The sequence below is a fragment of the Macaca nemestrina genome, chromosome 11 (assembly GCF_043159975.1).
Source record: "Macaca nemestrina isolate mMacNem1 chromosome 11, mMacNem.hap1, whole genome shotgun sequence".
Lineage (NCBI taxonomy): Eukaryota > Metazoa > Chordata > Mammalia > Primates > Cercopithecidae > Macaca > Macaca nemestrina.
This window is the reverse complement of record NC_092135.1, coordinates 51,397,389-51,407,446: the sequence shown is the minus strand read 5'-3', so window position 1 is coordinate 51,407,446 and position 10,058 is coordinate 51,397,389. Positions and strand designations below refer to the sequence as shown.

The 10,058-nt window shown below is 33.8% G+C and overlaps 1 long non-coding RNA gene across 1 annotated transcript; it reads right to left on the bottom strand.

The window, feature by feature from the left end:
- Positions 1-4,020: 4,020 nt before the first annotated feature.
- Positions 4,021-9,747, bottom strand: LOC105492647 (uncharacterized). The gene is made up of 4 exons (XR_011609559.1): positions 9,684-9,747; positions 5,681-5,763; positions 4,829-4,906; positions 4,021-4,447 (listed from the first exon to the last, which is right to left on the bottom strand). It is a non-coding gene; the product is annotated as an uncharacterized lncRNA (long non-coding RNA).
- Between the last annotated feature and the right edge of the window lie 311 nt (positions 9,748-10,058).

Genomic DNA, 10,058 nt, shown 5'->3' with positions numbered 1-10,058 from the left:
TTATTTTCCATGAAGTTTCAGGTTACATTCACACCCCTTTCAAAGAGATGGGATACGGTATGGTTGAAAACACTTATGAACCTTGGTATCAACCAAAATGTTGTGGCCAGAGGGTGATAGCCCCAGAAGTTGTCAGAATATAACTTGGCAGGAGGAGACTATGGTGGAAGAAAAGAAAAAATCTTTGGAAATGCCACAGCTTCATTTAAGTGCTTTCCCTGGTTACCAACATCTCAACTAGCCATCTTTACATTGTAAGTAATGCATTTCCTGGTGAATCAACCATTCACCATCAACCATTTGATAAATGAAACAGAATACTGAAAACAAACACAGAAGGTATTTGTGGGGAAGGAGAAGCTCTCCTAACCAAGATATAGCAGATAATGACATACACACAGAAAACATAAGGACTTCTTATGAAATTTTCCTAGAGCCAGAGTTTTCAATATGAGCCTAGAAGTTAAAACAAAGATCTTCAAGCCACATAGTAACTTTCTTGACAGCTAAGCCTTGGGCTCTTTTCATGGGGTTTTACCATTTCCACATCATCAAGAAAATCTAATGTTGAACTTGTATTGTCCAAAATATTAAGATACCCTAAAGGGGAATTTTGTTTGTAAAGCCTCAATAAAATATAACAAAAGGACACATTCCTCTCTGTGCTAATAGGAAAAGTTGAGGATTAATTATTTTCACAGCAAAGTCTATAGTATCTTAAAACAGCAAACACTGAAAATGAATGAAACCTTGAAAATTATTAGTCTGTAGATAATACTGTGGTCCCATCTACTCCAACATGAAAAGAATCAAGCGTTATCACCTTGAGTCAAATTACTGTTTGTTTCCAAACCAAATGATAAAGACAAGTATATGGTAACATCTGGGTATCTGTTCCAGAATGAATCTAATTCAATTAGAATTAGTCCTGATATAGTCTGTTTGCATATGGAAGTTCTGATTTGTAAATTCCTTTGGGGCCTAGTTATTTTCCTGTTGTTTGTCTGACATGAGTGGCTGCTATTCCCGAGGTTACATGATGTTCCCAAATGGCTTCTTTTGCTCTAGTCATAATGCCCATATGGAAAGAAAAGAGAAAGTACTTCCCTCCTTAAAACATACTTCCCAGAAGATACACAAGTACTTCTCATGTTCCATAACTGAAACTTAGTTATGAGATGATACCTGACAGCAAGAGAAGCTGGAAAAATGTCTTTATTGTAAGCAGCTATATATCCTTGTCAATATGTAGGAGACGGTGGAATAGTAGAGGACTATAACGCAACACATTTTTTAGATGAATAGTCAATATATACTGTTGTTAAAAGTACAGAAGAAATATTAACCTCACAGCTGTTGCAATCAAGTTGTGTTGAATTGAGACCCATTTTGTATCTTCTTCCAAGTCACTATCATTTCTACCTTGGTTTGCTGGACAGTTAGGAAAACTTGCTGATCTTTATGGCTTACTTTTTTCCTTTCCCATTTCTCTGCCATTGCCCCTGCAGTCCATCTTCACATGGTGCCAGAGCAATTTATTAAAACCTGAGCAGATCATTCACTCCTATGATGGAAATTTTCTAATACCTCCTTCTTTTGCTCAAAGAATCATTCCCTACTATGATCTCCAAAGTCTTATGAAGCCTGGTTGCCCTCATTTTCTAACTGTCTCCCTTTGCTCACTTCAGGCCAGCCAGAAATATTTTTATTTGCTACTCCTTTTTCACACCAAGAACTCTCTTAACCCAAGGATTCCGCACTTGTTTCTTCTTCCTTAATACGTCTTGCCCATATGTCCACGTGGCTAATTCCCTCATCTTTTTCATGTCTCTCTCAAATCACTCCTTCCCAGTAGGGTATTATCTGATCTCCTAGTTAAAATTAACTACCCGCCCCCACCCACACACACACCCCAAACTAAATCTTGCTTTCTGGCTTTATTTTTCTCTAGAGTCCTTTTCACCAACTACCACTATTATTGACATGACATATTTGCTTTAATTTCTGTCTTTCACAAACACTGTGAAAGCAGGGATTTGGAGCATTTTTGCTCACTACAAACTTAGTGCCTAAAATAGTACTAACAATATAGTAGATGCCTAATAAGTATTTGTTAAATAAATTAAAAACATGTTATATCTAAGCCTGGAAACATAAAGCATGATCCATGTGAACTCTTCTTATCTGCTATTTTGTTTGCTAAGCCAGATACACAATAGAGGCTTGTTAATCTTTAAATCCCATTTTCTCTTAGATTTTCCCTATTTTTGTTCTATTTATGCGGTATCACAGATAAGTTGGATGAGAATCCACATTGGACTAAATATTTGCTCTTTTGAGAATTTGCCAGTTTAAGCATTTTAATTGGCCTATTACACACGGCTGAATGAGTCAAGTGATTCACCATGGCTAAATCCCATTTGACTACATGGGGATAATGCAGTATTTTAGCACTCTTTCTTTCTAGATATTTAAGATTTCTTGGTGTATATATTCTCTTTGAATTTAAATTCTGCCTGCCATTTGGTAGTGTCTTTTTTAGCATTTTCCTTAGTGTAAGGAACATCTTCTTTTGTGTGTCCATGTGAGACTAAAAAGTCATAGAAGGCCTAGATATACATAACATTTGTTTCAGTGTATCAAAATCATTTTCTGGTATTACAGTACATGTGGGGTCCTATTGTACAATATGCTTTCATTTCATTTATAACCACACTGAACAGGAGTGACAATGTGGAAATGAAAAGAGTTTGCCCTTGTTCAGCTTGAGAAATTGCATCTGACATGAAACGAAAGGAAATATGTGAGAATGTTGAAAAAAAGAAAAATGGTGAAATTTGTCAGAGGAGAAAATGACATTCTTTGCTTCTCTTCTCAAGGAAAAATATTATCATATTCCTTACCAATTAAAAGTATTGGCATCATTTACAAGTTCTTTCTTATTATAGTTTGCTTTGTATAGTTTATGTTCATTATGTTGTAAAGCCTCAAATCACTGAAGACAATATTTTGCCATCATTACTAGTACAAACTCTGTTTCAGGAATATGTAACATCAAATTATGAAAGAAAAATTCATCAATGATTAAGGCACTTGAAATAGAAAATAAATTCAGAAAATAAGTTTCTAACCAATACTGTGCTTTAAATTGACAGGGCAAAAAAAAGGATACTAAATAATGAAATTAAAAGAATGTATGTATATTTGAATATACTGTGGTAAACATTTATTTTTCTCTTTAACCATGAATATATTTGGTTAGTAATGTCTTGAATTTCTTTCCTGGAACCACTATTCCTCCAGTCATAATATACATATGAAATTAGATTTAACTCTTTCCCTGATTCTCATGTGTGTTTATGAGTTAGGACGTGCCTCTCTGTATATTTTGTCCTTCTGGCCACAATGATTGAATTAGGGAGGATTATTTCACATCATTCAAACCATTAAGTGTTAGACACAGATATATTTAGAACTCTCTCAGTTTATCTTAGCCAGGGATCCTCATCAGAATTACAGCACAGAAAATGATTTCAGCAACTGCTTTCCCCAAGATAGTACCCAAATTTTACCACCCAAAATACTGAGAAAGTTAATTCTTTACATAGCTGCATCTATGAATGTCTTAAGGCATCAGGATTTAAAGCTCTGAAATGAATCTCAGTTGTGAAAGACTGGAAGAGAAATTATGGAAAATATGGGGTTGGGAGGATGTAAAGCTTGATCAATTAGGATCTCATAGAAAGCAAGCACAAATGCACTAGTGCAGACCCACTGCACTAGTTGGAAAATGAACCCTTGCATAAGTATATAGATCATGCCCTCTATCGATATGGCACTATCCTGTCATATTGAGTTATATAAGTCAAACACTTCCTTTTAAGCCTACATCCACTCCAGCTGGATTTTCTGACATTAGTAACAAAAGTGCTAATTGATATATTTAGATATTTACAAAAAGCAAAATGAATAATTTTTCAGCTAACTTAGGTGCAAAAGGTAGAGTGGGGTTTTGAAAAATAATAAAATTGCATGTTATATTTGAATAACAAAATATCATTTTTGGATAGCATGAAATAAGAAATGTTTTACTCAACAGTTAATCCAAGATAGACAAAAATAAATGGGAGAAATGACAAACGGAGGCTGCATGTACATGGCATGAACTAAGCAAATGGATGACACACCTCTGCTCTGCCCCTTGGCCTCTATGGTTCTGGTCTTCCAGAGTTAGCTGAAAGGCAAATATATTTTTAAGTAACTAGGGCAGTTTCTCCAATCCTCTCTGCCTCGGGAGATTTGGATGGCAGTAGAGTGAAGATGAGGATAGGTGAACATTTGCATGAAGTCAGTTCTGCTGCCTTGTTAAGACTGGTGGAGTCATACCCAGCAGCCATCTTGATAATGTGGAAGTTCTTGACACAGCTTTGGTGGTTTAGTGGCAGCTCTGAGAAGAGGGGGAAAATATCTTACTCAAGAATATATTTACATGTGATTTATGGAATAACAAGGAGATGCATAAATTATGCTTTCTCATTTACACCAGTCTAGGAACTAAAAACAAGAGTCACAATAATGTAAATATCATACATTATGATAATATGTCCAGCTACTCCAAACCCTTCTCTGACTATATCCAGGTGTCTCTTGGGGAGTTGTGCTTTGCTCTTTATCTTCTCAAAATGTGGTAATGAATGTGGTGAAACAGCTATGAGGCCTGAGAGATTAGTAGTTACAAGGTCTGACCTTGGGTTCAAATCCCAGCTTCACCATCTACTAAATATACCCTCTTGGGTTAAGCTGTACAATGGACAAAATTTGCACTTACCCCATACAAAGTGATTGTTCTCATTCACAAGTGGCTGCTGTAAACATGGATCTCAGGAAGATACACAGCAGAATGGTGCTTACCAGAGACCAAGAAAGGAAACGGGAGGGAAAGATGAAGAGAGATTGATTAATGGTTACAATTATACAGTTAGATAGAAGAAATAAGACCTGTTTTCATTAGATCAGTAGGATAACTATAGCTAACATTAACCTAGTATACATTCTGAAATAGCTAGAAGAGAAAAATTCAAATGTTGCTGTCACAGAGATAAATAATTAAAGATAATGGATATCCCAACTAGGCTGGAAACAAATTTTGAGGCTTTACACTCTGCCAGATGCGTGGCATACAGTCAATTACTATTTGCTATAACATTATCATAGTTGCTATTGATTCAAGCCTCACTGCTTTTGCTGCCTTTAAGTTTTAAGAACTAATATCACAGAAGATTGAGTTTCCTACAGGCTACTGACAGTACTATTCAAAAAGACATTGCTTAGAAGGGAAATGGGTGTGGGAAAAAAAAGAAGACACAAACCTGAGCCACTAGATAGAGAACAGTGACTTTATAAATCTGGCTATGAAAGTTTCGTGCCTTTCACTGAAAGAATTTTTGAGATACCACAATGTGCCACTCACAGAGGGCAAATCATCGAATAAAACCCTCTTTCTGCCCTTGGAGTCCTCACAGCCTATTTAAAAACAAAGAAATTTAAATAGATATTGCTAACATTCTCATAATGACATAACTCAGACAGGAATAAAGTATTATTGTAGAGTTTGTCTTTTTCTTAAAAATTTATAAAAACTGATTTTACTCTGATTCAATCAGTAGTACTGTGTACTTACAATGTGCCAGGCACTGCTGCAGGAGCTGTAGATATTGTTACCAGTGGAAGAAACAGACAAAATCCTTGCTTTCATGAAACTGCCTTTAGTGGAAATGCAGGCATCATATAAATAAAAATAGAACATTTAGCATCATGTAGTGAAAAGTACAATGAGAAAAAATAACGCAGGAGAAGAGTAAGACAGGAGTTTGCTTTAGATAGGATGATAATTGAAGAAGAGACCCACCTGAATGAAGGGAGAGATGGAGCCACGCAAAGATCTGGGTAAAAGCTTTTTGAAGAAGGGGAAATGTAAATACAAAGGCCCTGAGGCAGGAAAGAACTTGCTGCCTTCAGGGAAAACAAGGATGTCAGAGTAGCTGCAGCAGCAGATCCAGATGGAGAATAGTAGGAGATGGGACTGGATAAATTAGGCAGATATCTGGGCATATTAAAATTTATAGAAGGAAAGTTTGAATTTTATGCAAAGTGCAATAGGAAGCCATTAGAGGGCTTTGAGCACAACAGTGGTATGAACTGTTTTGGGTCTATATACACACGCATGCACAGGTACTGGTACTTAACAGTTTTATACTTCATATTTATAAACTCTATATTTAACATTTTAACAACTGTGGAGCTGTTTTTCTAAAGTAGCTGTACCATTTTACATTTATACTAGTAGTATATGAGGGTTCTGATTTTTCCACAGCCTCGCCAATGCTTGCTATCGTCTGTTTTTATTATAGCCACCTTAGTGGATATAAAGTTATATCTCTTTATTTAATTTGAATTTCCCTAACGAATAATGTGTTAAACATCTTTCCATGTGCCTATTGGCCATTTCTTTACTTTTTTAGAGTTGCTCATTTTGAAATTGGGTTGTCTTTTTATTACCGAGCTTTAAGAACGCATATTCTGGATACAAGGTGCTTACTATATATATGATTTGCAAACATTTTCTCCCATTCTGTCTTTTTACTTTCTTGATAGTATCATTTGCAGCATAATTTTTCTTAATTGTGATAAAGTCCAATTTATTCATTTTTTTGCTGTTTGTGCTTTTGGTATCATATCTAAGAAAACATTCTCTAACTCAAGCTCACAAAGATTTACTCCTCTGTTTCTTCTAAGAATTGTCCAGCTTTAGCTCTTCATTTAGTTTTATAATTCATTTTGAGTGGATTTTTTTTAAAGATGTAAGGCAAGTGTCTAACTTTATTTATTTATTTATTTGCATGTGGGTATCCAGTTGTCCAGTACCATTTGTTGAAAAGATCATGCTTTCTACCATTTAATGTCACGACACACTTGTCCGATGATTTATACTTTTAAAAGATATTGTGGGACAGGATCAGCTTCATGCTTGTGTGATCTGTGCAGTTGCTCTGAGTCCTGTGCCTAGAAGTGCCCTGTACTAGGTTTAATGCTCTGCTGTGGCTGTACTGAAATACAAAATAATTTATTAACAAAAGGTCCATATTTTCATTTTGCACTGTGCCTGAAAATTATGTTGGCAGTCTGTTATGGGAAAAACAAAGGAGGCCAGAGTAGAAGCCTAGAAACTTTTTAATAAAAACTGTTGTAGAATCTAAATGAGAAAAGAATTCTTTGAATTTTTCTAAAATTTAGATTTTTGTCCTGTGCACAGCAAATATTTTTCTCATTTTTCTGTTTGTCATTGGATTTTGTTTATTGATGTTTTCCATATAACAGATGTTTAAAATTTGTACCCCAATTTGCTTTTTAGTCTTCATACATCATTTGTTGAAAAGCATATTTTAACGACTGCTTTGAAATAATTAGATTTCAATATATCCTAGAATTCTAAAACAGAATTTTATTGTTTTCCCACTGATCAGTCTTTATTTGCATGCATATGTACACACATATATACATATGCGTGTATATGTTAATCATTTTAATTACTGATTTTATTCTCAGTTTTCTTCCTTTTAGAGTTTTTTTCCAGCATTTATTATGTGCGTATTTTTCTACATGAACTTTAATCCTATCAAGTTAAAAACATGTTATTTTAATTAAACAGAGATTAAATTGAGGTTACAGATTAATTTAGAAACTATTGCCATGTTTATAATATTGAATCTTCCTATCTAAGGAAAATATCTTTCTACTTAAATCTTTCCATTTAAATATTTTTTTTGGTGATCTTCAGCATGGTCTCCAACATTTTATAATTTAGATGTTGCAAATGTCATGCTAGGTTTATTACTAAGAGTAATAGATTGCGTTTTCAAAGGAAGCTGCAAAAACATCTCTATAACACAAGCTTTTCTGTGAGGTATCTTTATTAAGTTGTCTGCATTAAGAAGTGGAGTTTATGTCTCCACTTCCTGATGCTGGTTAGGTTCTGTGACTGATTTCATCAAAATAATGTAACAAATTGATACTGTGTTGGTTATGGGCACAGACACATTATTTGGCTTAGCAGCTTCTACCTCTGTGATTTGGAACACTCACACTTAGGACCCTCCCTCTCAGACCTCAACCACCACACTGTGAGAAGCTTATGAAATCTGAGATGTAAGCTTTCTGGCTGTTAGCCACAGCTAGGCTTCCAACCAATGGTCAGCTTCAACTGCCAGTCTTGTGAGTCTTGCCATCTTTCAGCCCAGCTGAGCCTTCAGATGGTTATACACCCAGCCAAGAACTAATATTACCTGGGTGAAGAAATGCATGCAAGAACCACTCAGCCGAGCCACTTAGAATCCCAAAATATAATAAGAAATGTGTTATTTTAAGCCATTCAATATTTATACCACTTATTTTAGTTACATGTCTAATTGCATTGTTTGGTACGTTCAGAACAAGATTAAACTACAGAGGCAATATTGGGCACATATTTTGGCTGATTTTAATGAAAATGATTCTAGTGGTTCATCTGATTTTTAAACAAAATCATGGTAGGACAATATGCATCTGTTCATATTTTATTTAGAGTTTTTCAATGGCCTTTTTAAAAATAAGTAATAGATATTAAAGCTTAACAAATTTTTAAAGCACCTTGCTCATTTTGTAATAATTTTATTTCTGATGAACCTTTTTATATCATATAATTGGTTTTTATTATAAAAATCACTGTAGCAAAATTTTCATTCATTCTTATTTTGATTAGAATTTAATGGCTTTATAAAATAAGGAATCAATATAAAATAAAGATTTAACAAATTTTTAAAGATCTTCCGTATATTGAAATAATTTTAGTTCTGAGTTTTTTATAGCATAAAATTTTGTTTTGTTATACAAACTGAGTGCCTTTTTCTTTTAATAGATAATATCTTATTTCCATTTACTGTTATAAACAAACATCTGATTTAAATTCGATCATTTTGTTTTTTTAATTTTTAATCTTCATTTTTTCCTATTATTTGGCACATGGTCTCTATTATCTACTTTGAGTGTGATTTTTTTCCCCATCAAATTACATTGAAGTTTTATTTTCTTCTTTTGATTTTGTAATGGATACTATTAACACTTCAAAACATGTAAGTACACTTTTATTTATTACCAACTCTGAAATATTTAAACATAATACTACAAAAAGTACATTTTCTCCTATTTTTTTACTCTCTCTAGGCCACATTATATTAACATTTTATATGTTGTCTAGAATTATGTCAGTTATATTTCTTATGGATCTAAGGTTTTTTATAATTACTTAGATTTAGATTGAATTTCAGTATTCTTTCACATGGCTTCATCATTCCTGAGACTATAATTTTGATCTGTTTATTGGTTGGCTGAAATTTATAGTCAAATAGTTTTATTTTCCCAGGATTCATAAGTGCTATATACTTGAGATTTTTAATGCTTGAGAATGCATTTATTCTTAGCTGGATGAGGGCAGAAGCGATTAGCAAAATGGATAATGGAAGATTACATTTCATGTTGCTTTTAACTTGTAAAACTATTGTGTTTACAATTTGTACTTAGAAAAACAGTCAGGGGACCAGCTTGAGTAAAAAAATATAATGAGATAAGTTTTGAACAAGTATATTTACCTTCAGCATATACTTGATATGTTCAAAAGGAAATATAGGTCTTCAGTTAAGAAATATCAGAACTGAAAGGTAAAGGAATTAGAGTTTCAGCATTTAGGTGCACGTTGAATGTATTAGAAGAGATAAGATTACCAAAAAAAAAACCCACGAAGATAATTGAAAGATTTCAGTGCAATATGATCACTTAAAGGCAAGTGAAAGGGAGATCATGATTAGAAAACATAATCAGAACTAGGAAGAAATTCAGAAGATATCAGTGTCATGGAAGACAAGTCAAGAAAAAATGTTTCCAAAAACCAAGTACAGTCACCCAAGGCAAATATTATAAAAATGGTAATTAAGTCCTAGAATTTTTAATCAAAATATAAACCTTCT